Source organism: Aethalodelphis obliquidens, unplaced genomic scaffold (genome assembly GCF_003676395.1).
Source record: "Aethalodelphis obliquidens isolate GAN/ISIS:26980383/991018 unplaced genomic scaffold, ASM367639v1 scaffold27, whole genome shotgun sequence".
Lineage (NCBI taxonomy): Eukaryota > Metazoa > Chordata > Mammalia > Artiodactyla > Delphinidae > Aethalodelphis > Aethalodelphis obliquidens.
Genome location: NW_020837971.1, coordinates 14714485 through 14727054, shown reverse-complemented (window position 1 = coordinate 14727054; position 12570 = coordinate 14714485). Strand labels below are relative to the sequence as shown.

At 41.1% G+C, this 12570-nt stretch overlaps 1 long non-coding RNA gene across 1 annotated transcript in view; it reads left to right on the top strand.

The window, feature by feature from the left end:
• Positions 1-5036, top strand: part of LOC113629516 (uncharacterized) — a 62795-nt gene extending 57759 nt beyond the window's left edge. Inside the window, exon 3 of the long non-coding RNA XR_003436584.1 lies at positions 4946-5036. This is a non-coding gene — a long non-coding RNA (uncharacterized LOC113629516). The remainder of the gene's footprint in view (positions 1-4945) is intronic.
• The last annotated feature ends 7534 nt before the right edge of the window (positions 5037-12570 follow it).

Sequence of the window (12570 nt, the reverse complement as noted above, 5' to 3'; positions counted from 1 at the left end):
CCATCCCCAAAAGACTTTTATACAAGGCAGCAGTTCTGCTACTCACTTCAGTGACTCCATGGCTTAACCATGTGACTCCAACCATTTGTTTTTACCTTGATGTCATCTAAACACTCCATAAACATTTAACGCTATGGCCAAGCACACGTGCACCAATTAATTCTCTGTCTGATCACTTCTTCCATTTCATCATGCGGGGAAGGTGACCTGTCAAGTCTGCAGTGCAGCCCTCTTAATGGATGATGTAATGGAAGCAAGGCACACCAGCCTTCTCATGTGACTTGAATCAATCCGTCTCTTTTCCTACATTCATTGCTGGCATCTCAGCTCCCGCAAGTGAAATCAGATTTTCCATGTTTGGACCAAATTTCTCAAATTTCCTACTGGCAGGGGGTAAAGTTCTAATTAGTTTACGTGTACCAGCTAATTAGGTAAGAGGTTATTTTGCTAAGAATCTCATGCAAGCCTTAACCTGGGGTCAATTTGACTGTATTTGAATCAGAAGCTGCATATTCATGTCCCTGCTCTAGTGACAAAATGACAGGACAATCATTTAGTTTAGAAAAAAGAGAAACAAATGGAAATTATGATTTTTCCTATGATTCAAACCAACTTCAGGCAAAATTGTGCAGAGGCCAGGTTGGTCCCAGGTCACACTAGTCTACACTCCCGTGGATTTTCTCTTACCTAGAAAGTCCTCTCTTGCTTTTTTTTGTCTCTGAAGTTTCTCTTAGAAAATGAACTGATAAACTTAGTCTTCCCAAGGGATAAATGACTATTTCTCATGGAGATATCCGTACTTCATAATGGGATAAATCATTTCACCAAATGGATACATTTTTAATCTGTGATTCAGATTTGAGCCACATTAATAAAACAAAACTAGTTTCTAGGTAATTGTGAATTTCATGTATTTTCATATTATCATTTTCTATATGAAAGACAATAAGAACATTCTACTTACTTTCTTACACAGGAAACCTTTGGACCAATGTTTTTAGAGCAGCTCTGAAATGACTTCACTGACCATGGATTTCATTAATTTGGTCCATGTCCTTATTAAGAACTAATTAATTACACATGCACACAGTTGTCTAAACAACCACAGACCATCGGTTCCGGAGGTGTTATTCATGTTCATCTGGCTCTATTTTCCTATCTCAGAGAGGAAGAAACTGATACCCATAAAAGCAAACTTGACAGACCCCAGAATGCTGCTGGTTAGTGGCCAAACAGGGATTAGAACCCAGGTTGGCCAATTAACAACTAAAATAAGGAGACGGACTATGCCCGTCTCTCCTTAGAGCACAGAGAAGGAGGCTGCATGTACACAGAAGTAGTGAGCTAAAGGAGAGAGCTGGATTCCACAGGGGAGTTTGATGCCTTAAACAGTTCAGAAGATTACTCCGTATGTATCCTTTGTAGAAGTCTGACCCTGGTACTAAGCATCTAATACTAAAAAAGGAAGTGAAGCATATATTTAAAACTTGTGTTGCACTGGGTTCCATCCAATGTTCAAAGGATCAGTGGTGCTGTGTTTATTCTGTCCAAAAGGGCAAGCATCACAGATGACCACTGTGTTTTTCTAGTGCAAATAGAAGTAAAGCCCCAGGGACACAAAGCTGATCTTGGGTCTCCAGGATTTAACAGAAACACGATGAAGATTTCCAGAAACACATAGTAATTTACCTTCTTTGCAAGAAATATTCCTTTTACTGGCTTCAAAGTTTGGTGGCTACTGAAAGAACAGAGGTGGGTAGACTTCTTTCACATAACTTTTATGTAGATTGGTCTTCACTGTTTCGAAGTATTATCCCATGTTCTCTTGTTGGAGTATAAAAGAAAGCAACACATACTGAAGCTGTTCAGATGAGCTCTTTACTCCAAAATGGGGTAAAGGATCGAGACATCTACCTCTTCATAAAATCTCCTGCATGATTAAACTTGTAGCAGGCCCACATGGTTCTAGCGTATTTGTCTGATCGGTAACCATTTACTGTGTTATTCAGGATCATATTTTCTGTAATTGTGATTGGCTTTACGTGCAGTGAAACATCTAAGTCCTGTTTCCCTATTTCCTGGACTGGTTCACACTTTCGTAGCCTTTATGGGGAAGCCTAATTCTTTAAGTTTCAGAATTTCTGGTGTTAAAAAAAGCTGCAATGTCCCTATCTAAGCTATATCAAATGATTATTCTATATTAATAATCATTTTAGGAAGGCAGAAACATTTTAAAGGTTAATGTTAAAATAGAAATAATAAGAGCTAACACTGATACCTGCGTCAGCCAAGGCCCCCATGCATAATTACATTTGAGATTTAAACTCTTGCACTGGAAAGCAGTGAGGGTCTTTGTCTGGTTGGAGTTAATGATGTGGGTTAAGGGCGCCAGGGCTCCTGGCAGTTCCTTGTACATAGGGTGACAATTGTTATTAGCAGAAGTGATTTGCAGAAACTTCTCTCCTCCATTGGAAGAATAGAGAACGGATGTGGGAGGGGAGTGGGTCCCAAGGACTGAGTTCTGGAATTCATTCTCCTTAAAAATAGGTCAATTCTATTTTTCCTAGGAAGTCCCCTGGGCAAAGACCCCATCTCCTGCACTCTTTCGAATATAAATTGACCCTGACAGTAAAACAACTTCTAACTTTTGCAACTCCCCTTGGGGAAGGGCTTTAAATACATTTCACCCTGCAAGTTTAGAAATGACCTTGGTGCTCTGGGGAGCTTGGGCTCAAGGTTGTAACCTCTCTTGGGCCCTGGGGCTTAGAAATCCAGGGACCAAAAGACCCCAGAAAGTAGGCTCACTGGCCTGCATTACCTTTGCTGAGAAGGTTGAAAGTAAACACTTTCTTACTTCCCACAGAAGCAATGCTTTTCTTTCCCTGGGCCTAGCGTCTCACATACATGACGATATCCAGACAGTGCTAACCTCTGGACTCCATGAAAAGCCTTTTAACTAATCATTCCTCCCTCAATAGTCAAGTTGTCCAGAAGACGCAGATTGAACTGATCTGAATAACTTTGGCTTTTTGGTTTCTTTTGAAAATATTTTTTTTTGTCTCTGTGGAAAATGAACTCTTTTAAATAGATTTTCCTTTATTGTTGAGAATTATGGGAATGGGAAAGAAAAAGAAAGAAATTGTACTGGTGAAGGAACGTGTTAAGAATCTCAGAAACAAGACTGTATTGTTGAAAAATATTGCTTAATAAATGCAAATTGTCTTCTTATAATAAAAACTTGCCTCATTCCACACTTTGCAGTTGCGGTTATAACACTATGTTCAAATTTGATTATTTACAGAATCAAAGGACACATGTCAAATTCAGATTGGACAAAGGCCCTTCTGTTTGTGTTTTTAAACCAGATCAAAGGGGCCCCTTATTTAAAACAGTGACTGTAATGCTCAGCTTGTGTCCAGACACTAGCGACCCAGCCTCTTGGGAAAAGAGAGAGAAATGGTCTTGAAACCTTTTGGTCTGTTTTTCAGACTTTCTTCCAGATAAAAGGAGGCTCACTTATGAGGTTCTCGCAGCCCTGTATGGCTAGGGTTGGTCTCCAGGGCTGGTTCACAGGGGACCTTGGGTGGTTGAGAAAACGTTCCACTCTCCTGAGCTTACCCCTTTTGTTTGGTTGGCCTGGGTCTATATATAGAAGAGAATCTGCATAGGTATAAAGGCTATGAGAAATGCTAAAATGTTTATTAAAAAAAATCACCAACACTGGTATCCTACGAATTCTATTAAGTCCCTTTATGTACTAATCAAGTTGAAAGCCATAACCCTTGCCTTGAACATCTTAACATCTAAATATGCTCTACTGGCAGAGTCAAAGTCAAAACGTAAAAACTCCAGAAACCTACAAAATGACGTTATCCATGTGAGAATCATGGATGATTGATGAATTTTAGTGCAAGTCATAGTAAAAGTCTAATTGACATATGTAGTTTGGGAATTCGTGGATATTAGGGAAGGAGATTTATTTCCCTCTATTACATCCTCTAGTAGAAATATTGAAAAGGAGATTCTGGGATCCATCACTAGGCCCATTGGGTACACAGGATTCATTCACTTATTTATTTGATAATATTGATTGAGTTCTTGCTACGTGCCAGGTGCTGTCCTAGGGACTTGTGAACCAAACAAGATTCTCTGTTCTCGTGGCACGTATTCTAGTGAATATTGTGGGCCAGATAGTAAAATAAATATGTAAGTTATATAGTATGTTGGAAGAGGATAAACACCGTGAAAAAACAAAGTACGGAAATGGGAATGGGGAGTGTAACAGCATGGGGGCTGAGTATGCCGGGGCAGCCCTCATTGAGAGGGTGACAGCTGGGCAAAGACTTGAAAGAGGAGGGGAAATTAGCCGTGCAGATATCCAGGGGAAAGGCATTTCAGGAAGGAGGAACAGCCAGTGCAAATGTCCTCCAGTGGGAGCATACTGGGTGTTAGAGGGACATAAAGGGAATAAGTGTAGGTGATAAGGTTGGAGATAAAGGGGGAGCAGACTGTGAAGGGCTTTGGAGCCATGGCAATGATGTTGACCCCGAGGAACACTCCACTCTCAGTGAAACGGGGCATGACATGATTTGACTCAGATTTAACGTGATTCCTCTGGCTGGTGTTGAGAACAGATTGTACGGGGCAAGGGTGGAAGCAACAAAGCCAGTGAGGAACCTATAGCAGTTGTCAGGGAGATCGATGATGGAGGCTGGGACCATGGTGAGGGCAATAGAGGTGGTGATCAAGAGTTAGATTCTCCGTATTTTGAAGGAAGAGACATGAGAAATTCCTGTGTGAATGGATGTGTGGAATTAGCCGAGTTGGATCTAGGATTTAAAGGGCCAGAGGTTATACAATTTGAGGGCAGAGGCTGGCATGATGCTCACCCATCCACGTGTCCCTCTTGAGTACACAGGACTTCATTTTCCAATCTTCCTTGCAGTGATTTTGGACCACGTGACTGCGTTACGGCCAATGGGAATGTGAAAGGAAGAGATGTGCTACTTCCTGTCTGAGGCGGTTGAGTAGGTGAGTGCTCTTCACACTCTCTCTTGCCTGTGTAGCTGGAAGTGGAGGACTGTAAGGTGCTAGAATTATAAAATGCAAGCAGCCTGAACTGCTGAGTCACCACTTGGACAGCAAAGCAGCACAGAAAGTCACCAGAGCCGTGTCAGACTGTGACGTGAAATAAACTTTTATTAGTAAGCACTTGAAATTCAGGGATTTATGATTTATTGCAGTACAGTAATGCCTTCTTTAGTAACAAGTCCAAATCTGTGAAGATGTGAACACAATCTAACAAGGAGAAAATGTATACGTATGTGTGTGTGTATATACATAGATCTCCATGACCTTCACTTTGTTGTTCACGGTTAACAAGAGGAAACAACTTTGACCCTAGCAATCTAGTGTCCCACACATACTTCCTGATTGAATCCTAGAGGGCATGAAAAAGGAAATATTGAAATCAGAAGAACAAAGATATTTTATAATTCCCTAAAGGTTATACAAAGGTCGACCTAAAGAGCTCAAACCTTTTGAGGTAAAATTTTTTCTAAGTTGCAGCATGTAGGTATAGGATCAGTACCGAGAGGGAGCAAAACATTGGGCTTGAGTGCAGGCAGGCGGGGAGGTACTAGGAACTCGGAGCAAGTATGTTGGCCACCCCAAGAAATGGAGGCATCTGAATGGCTTGGAACCCCGATTCTGCCATGCTCAGAGCTACCTGTGCAAGATAGTGGCCACAGGTGAGTCCTTACATGTAAATCACAGTGTAGGTTCCACAGGCCTCCACAGTTCAGACGGGTACAGCTAACTGGTTCACGGAAGGGTCACATGATCTGAAGGTGTTACAGCACAAAGAGCATGAGCTTTGGAATCGGATCATCTGGGTAATTCACCAACTAGCTCAAAGTCTTGGTTTCATTTTCTGTAGAAAGGGGCTAATACTTAGCATGTTACATGGTCCATGGTACAAGATCAAAAACTTACAGCTATTGCTATTATCATCATCTTTTTCATCATTATTGTCACTTTTCATGTGCCAAAAGCTGGAAGTATTGATGTGAGAGATGGTCCCCATGGACTCTTTGATAAGCAAATTGTAGTAATGCTAGAGAACTAGCACAAGAGTATTGATGAATAAACTCCTATGCTAATCACCCTGTGGTTGATGGCTAGAGCATAACTGGTTATTGTGTGGACTCTGTTTCAGTCCTTACAAGGTCTAGCTTCTTGGCTGTGGTGAAGTTCCCTGAGTTCTAGCTGAGGTTTCTATCCTTCTCATTTCCATATGTAAGTCTGCGGTATCCTTTCCCCCTGTTATGTGCTTAACCTCAAGGGAATCCCTGAGCTGACCTGTTCACCAGAGCTTTGGGGCTATAGAGAATCCCCTTTACTGTTCCAGAGTTGTTTCCTCACATATAAAATTAGAGCATTGTTCTAAGTACCTATTCCATTGGCACTGGCTGATATGACAGACATGTCCTGCGAGAGAGACAAAACCTTATAAACATGGCAGGGGGTGTATCTGGGTTGGATGCCACCACATTTACAGAGCAATCATCATCAGTCATCAGGGATAGCATAACTAAGAAGCCACCTGATAACATTTATTAGCCATGGTGACAAAGAGTCCAATTTATGGCTGGAATTAAGTTAGTCTTTCTGTGATCCTCAAAACGGTCAGCTCTCAGGAGTTATCTCTAAAGCCTAGTTCTTGGCTTGCAAGGAAATCTAACTTGTCTTATAAGCCCATGGAGCAGGATGTCTCCTGAATATTTTAGCCTACGATCTGTCATAGAGATCACAACTTCACCGTGAGAAAATCACTCCTTTCTTTTGGGTGTCTTTCCAGCCTTTAAGAGATCCTTTATAAGAACTCAGCAGAGAAGAGTAAAATGATTACCAGAATGGCATTGGTGTAACAGGAAAGGAAAGGCACTTGAGGGAGTCAGATGGTTTAAGGCATTCGTATTTGCTATTATGTAACTAGCAACTTCCTCTGGATAATATTTTCCATTTGCTCCAAAGTCACTCCTCTTGACCAAAGCAGAGTCATGCTACTTAAAGGTGCAGTAAATCATGGATTGCTAAGAAACACAGCTGGTCAGCCTCTTTCCCTTCCTGAAGCTACCGTTTGATACCTGGCTGATCTAGCTTCTCTGCCTCAGATCTTTTGGACTGAGTCATTTCCATGGCTACTGATTTGCCAGGATCCCAGAGTCAAGTCCATTACTCCTAGGGTCGTATGGATGGAATATAATCTGCGTGGCCTTAAATGGGGCTCAGTTTTAGGCAGTGGAGGCATTTTAAAAAATAATAAAATAATAAAAGATGAATAGAAATATAAAATATGAAAATGATAAGATTATCTATTGTTAGACTAGAATAAGATAATGAAATATTACACAGTAGTGACAAATATTAACTGTTTCTTCTGAGATGGTCTTATCTTGGTATGCAGGGTCATCCTTAGGTATTTAGGAAGTTAATCTTGCAATTCTTTGACTTCCACTTACGATCTACAGCACAGTCAATGAACTTTTTCTATGTGCCTCTGTCTCCCTACTTCTCCCAGTTTTCAGCTGAATTATTTCTACTTTGTCAAAACATATAACATTTACATAAAATTCTTCCACTCTTCCTCCACCTTTGTTTTATTCTCAGCTTTATTCAATATATTTTGTTCTCATCACCAGACTTTTTGCCAGTTTCTCCAGTCATCTTTTGGTTTAAATCCTTTAGTAGATTTTTCAGGAAGGACCTATGAGTGCAGTATTCTCTGAGTTCTTGCAGATTAAAACTGTTTTTCTATAACCTTGGTACTTGAAGGAAAGCTTGAGTGGATTTAAGATCATTGAGCTTATGCTTTACCATCTTGAGTTTTTCAAAAATGTGTTGTCTTGCATCCTTGTTGCTGCCAAGAAGTCTGAGACTCACCTGATTTCTTCCCTTTGTAAGTGAGGTGGCCTTTTATGAATGAAGATTATTTTTAATAAAAAATCTAAATTTTGTTTAATAAAGTTTAAACACTTTACTAAAATACATTTTGTAGTTGACAGAAATGAATACATTGTAGGCATTTTCAGTATGAAGATTCAATTCTGTTATTTTTAGAAAGCTGCTTTGGATTGCAGTTCCCAGAATGCTCAAATTAAATGTATGTTGCATCTTCTTTGTAATTTTATTTCTCATGTTTTTTATATCTCTTTATGTGTTTTCTCAGCGATCCCTCTCTTCGATGTCTCCAATCACATTTTTATCCAAACCTCTTTTCCTCTGGGCACCTTGTAATTTAGTGTTCATTTCTGAGATGATTTAAAAAATTCAATTACTTTACTGAGTTTGATCAACTCTTTTTTCTCATCTTTGTGGTTTTTTTTTTTTTTTTTTTTTTTGCGGTACGCGGGCCTCTCACTGTTGTGGCCTCTCCCGTTCCGGAGCACAGGCTCCGGACGCACAGGCTCAGCGGCCATGGCTCACAGGCCCAGCCACTCCGCGGCATGTGGGATCTTCCCGGACCGGGACACGAACCCGTGTCCCCTGCATCGGTAGGCGGACTCTCAACCACTGCACCACCAGGGAATCCCCTTTGTGGGTTTTTTGTTGTTTATTTCTTCACTGAGTTTTGAATCTCTGTTTTGAGATATTCCTTCATTAAATAGATCATTAAACAAATTGTATAATACTACTTAATTCTTATGGGGATGCAGTGTTAAATTTCTTATAGTTTTTCTTGGGTCAGTAATTATAGGTGTTTACTGTAGGCAAGGGAGAGGAAACTGGGTGGTTTACTAAGTTTCTTGGTCTAAAAGTCTGTTGGTACAGTAAAATGATATTTCTTTAGTAAATGATGGCTTTTGGGTGAGGGGGTGGGAAATTCAGTGTGTTTCCTTGTTTTACTTTCTTTTACATCAGTTGCCTTTTTCTTATCCTTCACCACCATGTCCCTAAGCATTACCACCCCTTCCAAATATCCTCCTCTCCCGGAATCTGTGCCTTTCCAAGACTGCTGCCTCTGGTCAAACATACCTGCAAGCACCTTCCTTTCAGATCCTTAGTGGTCATGACTCTGTTCTACCACCACTGATCAGAAATGCTTTACTATTTTTCCACTCAGTGTGGACTCTTTGGGGGGTGATTGTGTCTATATCCTGCCATTGACAGGCTCTTATCTCCCTGTTGTGGACTGAATGTTTGTGTCCTCCCCAAATTCATATGTGGGAAGTCCTAAGCCATGATGTGATGGTATTAGGAGGTGGAGACTTTGGGAGGTGCTTAGGTCATGAGGGTGGAGCTCTCATGAATGGGATGAGTGCCCTATTAAAAGTGACAGTGGAGAGCTCCCTTGCCCCTTCAACTGTGTAAGAACACAAGGAGCAGACAGCCATCTTTAAACGTGAAGCAGGCCCACACCGGACAGAGAATCTGCTGACACCTTGATCTTGGACTTCTCAGCCTCCAGAACTGTGGAAACAAATTTCTGTTGTTCATAAGCCACCCAGTCTATGGTATTTTGTTACAGCAGCCTGAATGGACTGAGACACTCTCTTTCCTGATTTCTGCCATCCGTCCCTGCCTGACTCTCCACTCCACTGTGGGCTTCAGAAACTAGCTCATATGGTCCAGAATGTTTATTTGCCCATTTCCATAAAAGTAAAGTTTGTAGTAGTCTTGGTCTTATGTAAGTCTAGGCAAAGGAGTAAGTATGGGTAACTTGATTTGTCTCCTTTTTGAGCTCTATGATTTTGTAGTGTTGTTAGATTTGGCTTTAGAGAGCTTCCATCATCCCATGAGCCTTGAGAGGGCTTCCACTATCCCGAGAATAGCCTTGGTTCTAGAGGCCTTATTAAAAAGGGAGGCGGCATAGAGAGGTGGATACTTTTATGTAGTGCCTGCTGTGTCTGTCGTTTATTAACCACTTCCCAAGTGTGAGTGAGGTCTGGTCCATGGTGTATGTTTATTAAATTGTGATGAATTAAAGTGCAGCAGGCACTTAATATATTAATATATAAATATATTACATCTGATTCTATACGGTGGGTGTTATTATCGCCAGTTAATAGAGGAGGAATCAAGGCTAAAGAGGAGTGAATACTTTCCTCTTGGTTACACAGCTAGTAAGTAATAGAGCCAGAGTCTGAGTTCAGATCTCTCTGACCCCAAACTGCACATCCTTTCATTCTTACTAGGCTGCCTTAGGAAAGGCAGGGCCTTAGGAAAGAAACGCTGAATAAAAATTAGGAGGAGAGCCCTGGGAATGCAGAGAAAGGAGAAAAAAGGCACTGGATGAAAAGGAACAAGAGTTTTCAGATGAACAACACAGATACTATGAATCAGGAGGTAATTATCCTTTTCTACATCTTAACTTCTTAATTATGCCAGAAAAGCAGACTCTGCAGAAAGGGTGGAGTTGCAGCTGCATCATCTGTTGATGTGGTCACATATTAAGTCAATCCCATTTAAAGTCTGTAAACTTCTAGATTGCTTCATCTCATGTGTCTCAGAGGAAACATAACTCCTCAGAAGACCATATCGAAGGTAGCGCAAGAGCAGGAGGGAAGGGCATGAAAATCTCAGAGGACCAAGTTCTCAGAAGGCATGTGGAGCTGGAAGCCAGATGGAATGAAACTGAAATTGCAGTATCTTATCTTTGCTACATGCTTTACAGTTTACACAGCATTCTCGCATAAATCATTGCTGTCCACACATCTCTGAAGGAGGTGGGGAAAATGTTATTAACATAATTTTAAATACAGTGGGGCTAAAGTTTAGAGAAGTCAGGTATCTTATCCAAAGGTCCCGAAGTAGAAGGCAAATCTGGGGCTAGAATTTAGATGTTCTGCTCCCCCAAGCAGACCTTTTCCCACAGAGAAATGTATTTACATACAGAGCAATGAAAGGATTTATTGTCACTTTAGTTATTAACAAACTTGATTTTTAAAAAATGTGGTGAGTCTGTTTGGCCCTCTCCTTTGGGTGACCGATCTTCCCTCCTGCTTGAAAGACACTTGATCCCTCCTTGCACTTTGTAAGATTAACAAGTTCCTGAAATAAGACAAAAAGTACTTTCCAAAAGAACAACAATAAATAGACCTTGTTTTCACTCTTGAAACTGACAATGTCAATATGATTGGATTCGTTGATTTTATCATAAACACTGATCTCTGGGATAATGAAGAGAGCAAATGTAAACATATCAAGAGTTTGTTTATTTATAGCCATCTGAGCACTAGTCCAACTGTTTGCTTCCAGTGTAGCGATCAGCCATTTTTCTAGAATACAAGACTCTGGAAGTCAAATAGGGGTCAAAATAACATGGCAGAGTAGTACATTTCTACCTCTCTCATCTACTGCTATTGTAGGATTTTAACATGCTCCTCTAAGACCCCAGACCTCTAGTCTTTATAGTTTTGATAATATCGTTGGTGTACCCACAAATGCATCCTCTAAGCTATCACATGGATAGCTCTTTTTTACTTCGTGTTTTTTTTGAGATCCTCTCTTAGGGCCTCTGATCCCTGTGAAGCAGCTAACGTCCACCAGGGGCGCTAGACTTTGGACCCTGGACAAAGGTGTCACAGCTTTTGGTGATATTTGCCGGTGTTTGAGTTTCAGTGACTCACGCTTGTTCCCCAGGGCACTGGTGTCTGTCCCCCCCCAAGGGACTGCCAAGAACTCCCAAGAATACAACAAACCGATAGTGGCTGAGTCTGTCTCCCTGAACTTTGTGCTACCAGATTCCAAAGTAGGTCTTCCCGAAGCTTCCAAAGTCTTCTAGACACTCAACGGACACAGTTCTTTCTGTTTTCACTCACAGGTACATCCCAGAGTAGGCCCATTCGTGCTCTAATCAGCCCTCCTCACTGATGAGGAAGCACTGCTCTCATTTACACCCTCTCCTTCTCCACGGTCAGTCCTCTGCCAGGAAGCTCCTCCGACCCTCATGCAAACATCCTCATGGAGCCCACTTCTCAGCCTGCTCTATTTTTCTCCTCTTTTCAGAGGAGCCTTTGAATCGAAACTTTTTTAAAAAGTCAAATGTATACAAATGTATGCTTCTTTTCAGTAACTTCCTATTAATCACTGTGAAGTTATCCAAGTTAATCATTATTTATCCCCCTCAGTTATTAAAATAATTAAGTTTTAACTACCTCTGAAATTTAGCCTAGGGAGTTCAGTGGTTACTGTATGACTCCAGTAGGGGAACAAAAGGCACCTTTCCAATTAAAGTTAATAGTGGGATAAATTCAGACACACAAAGGGAGAAAAAGGCAGGTACAAGTCATGTTGAGTTCAAAGGGAAAGCGTTAAGGTGGAATCACGGAGCATCATGGGAAGGGCTATTCAAGCCGCCATGTCAAAAAGGCTGATTAACAACAGTCCCCAGTCAGCCTCATCACCAGGGAGTCTTACTGATAAAATTATTTCCCCTCCAGAGAGAATCTCCCTGAACCGAATAAATGTTTCACTTCTGAATAGGATTCATGAAAAGGCAGGGGGATGGTAGCGGCAAGAAGAAAGAACCACATTCACAGAACGATCTGAAATGTGTCACCTGATATT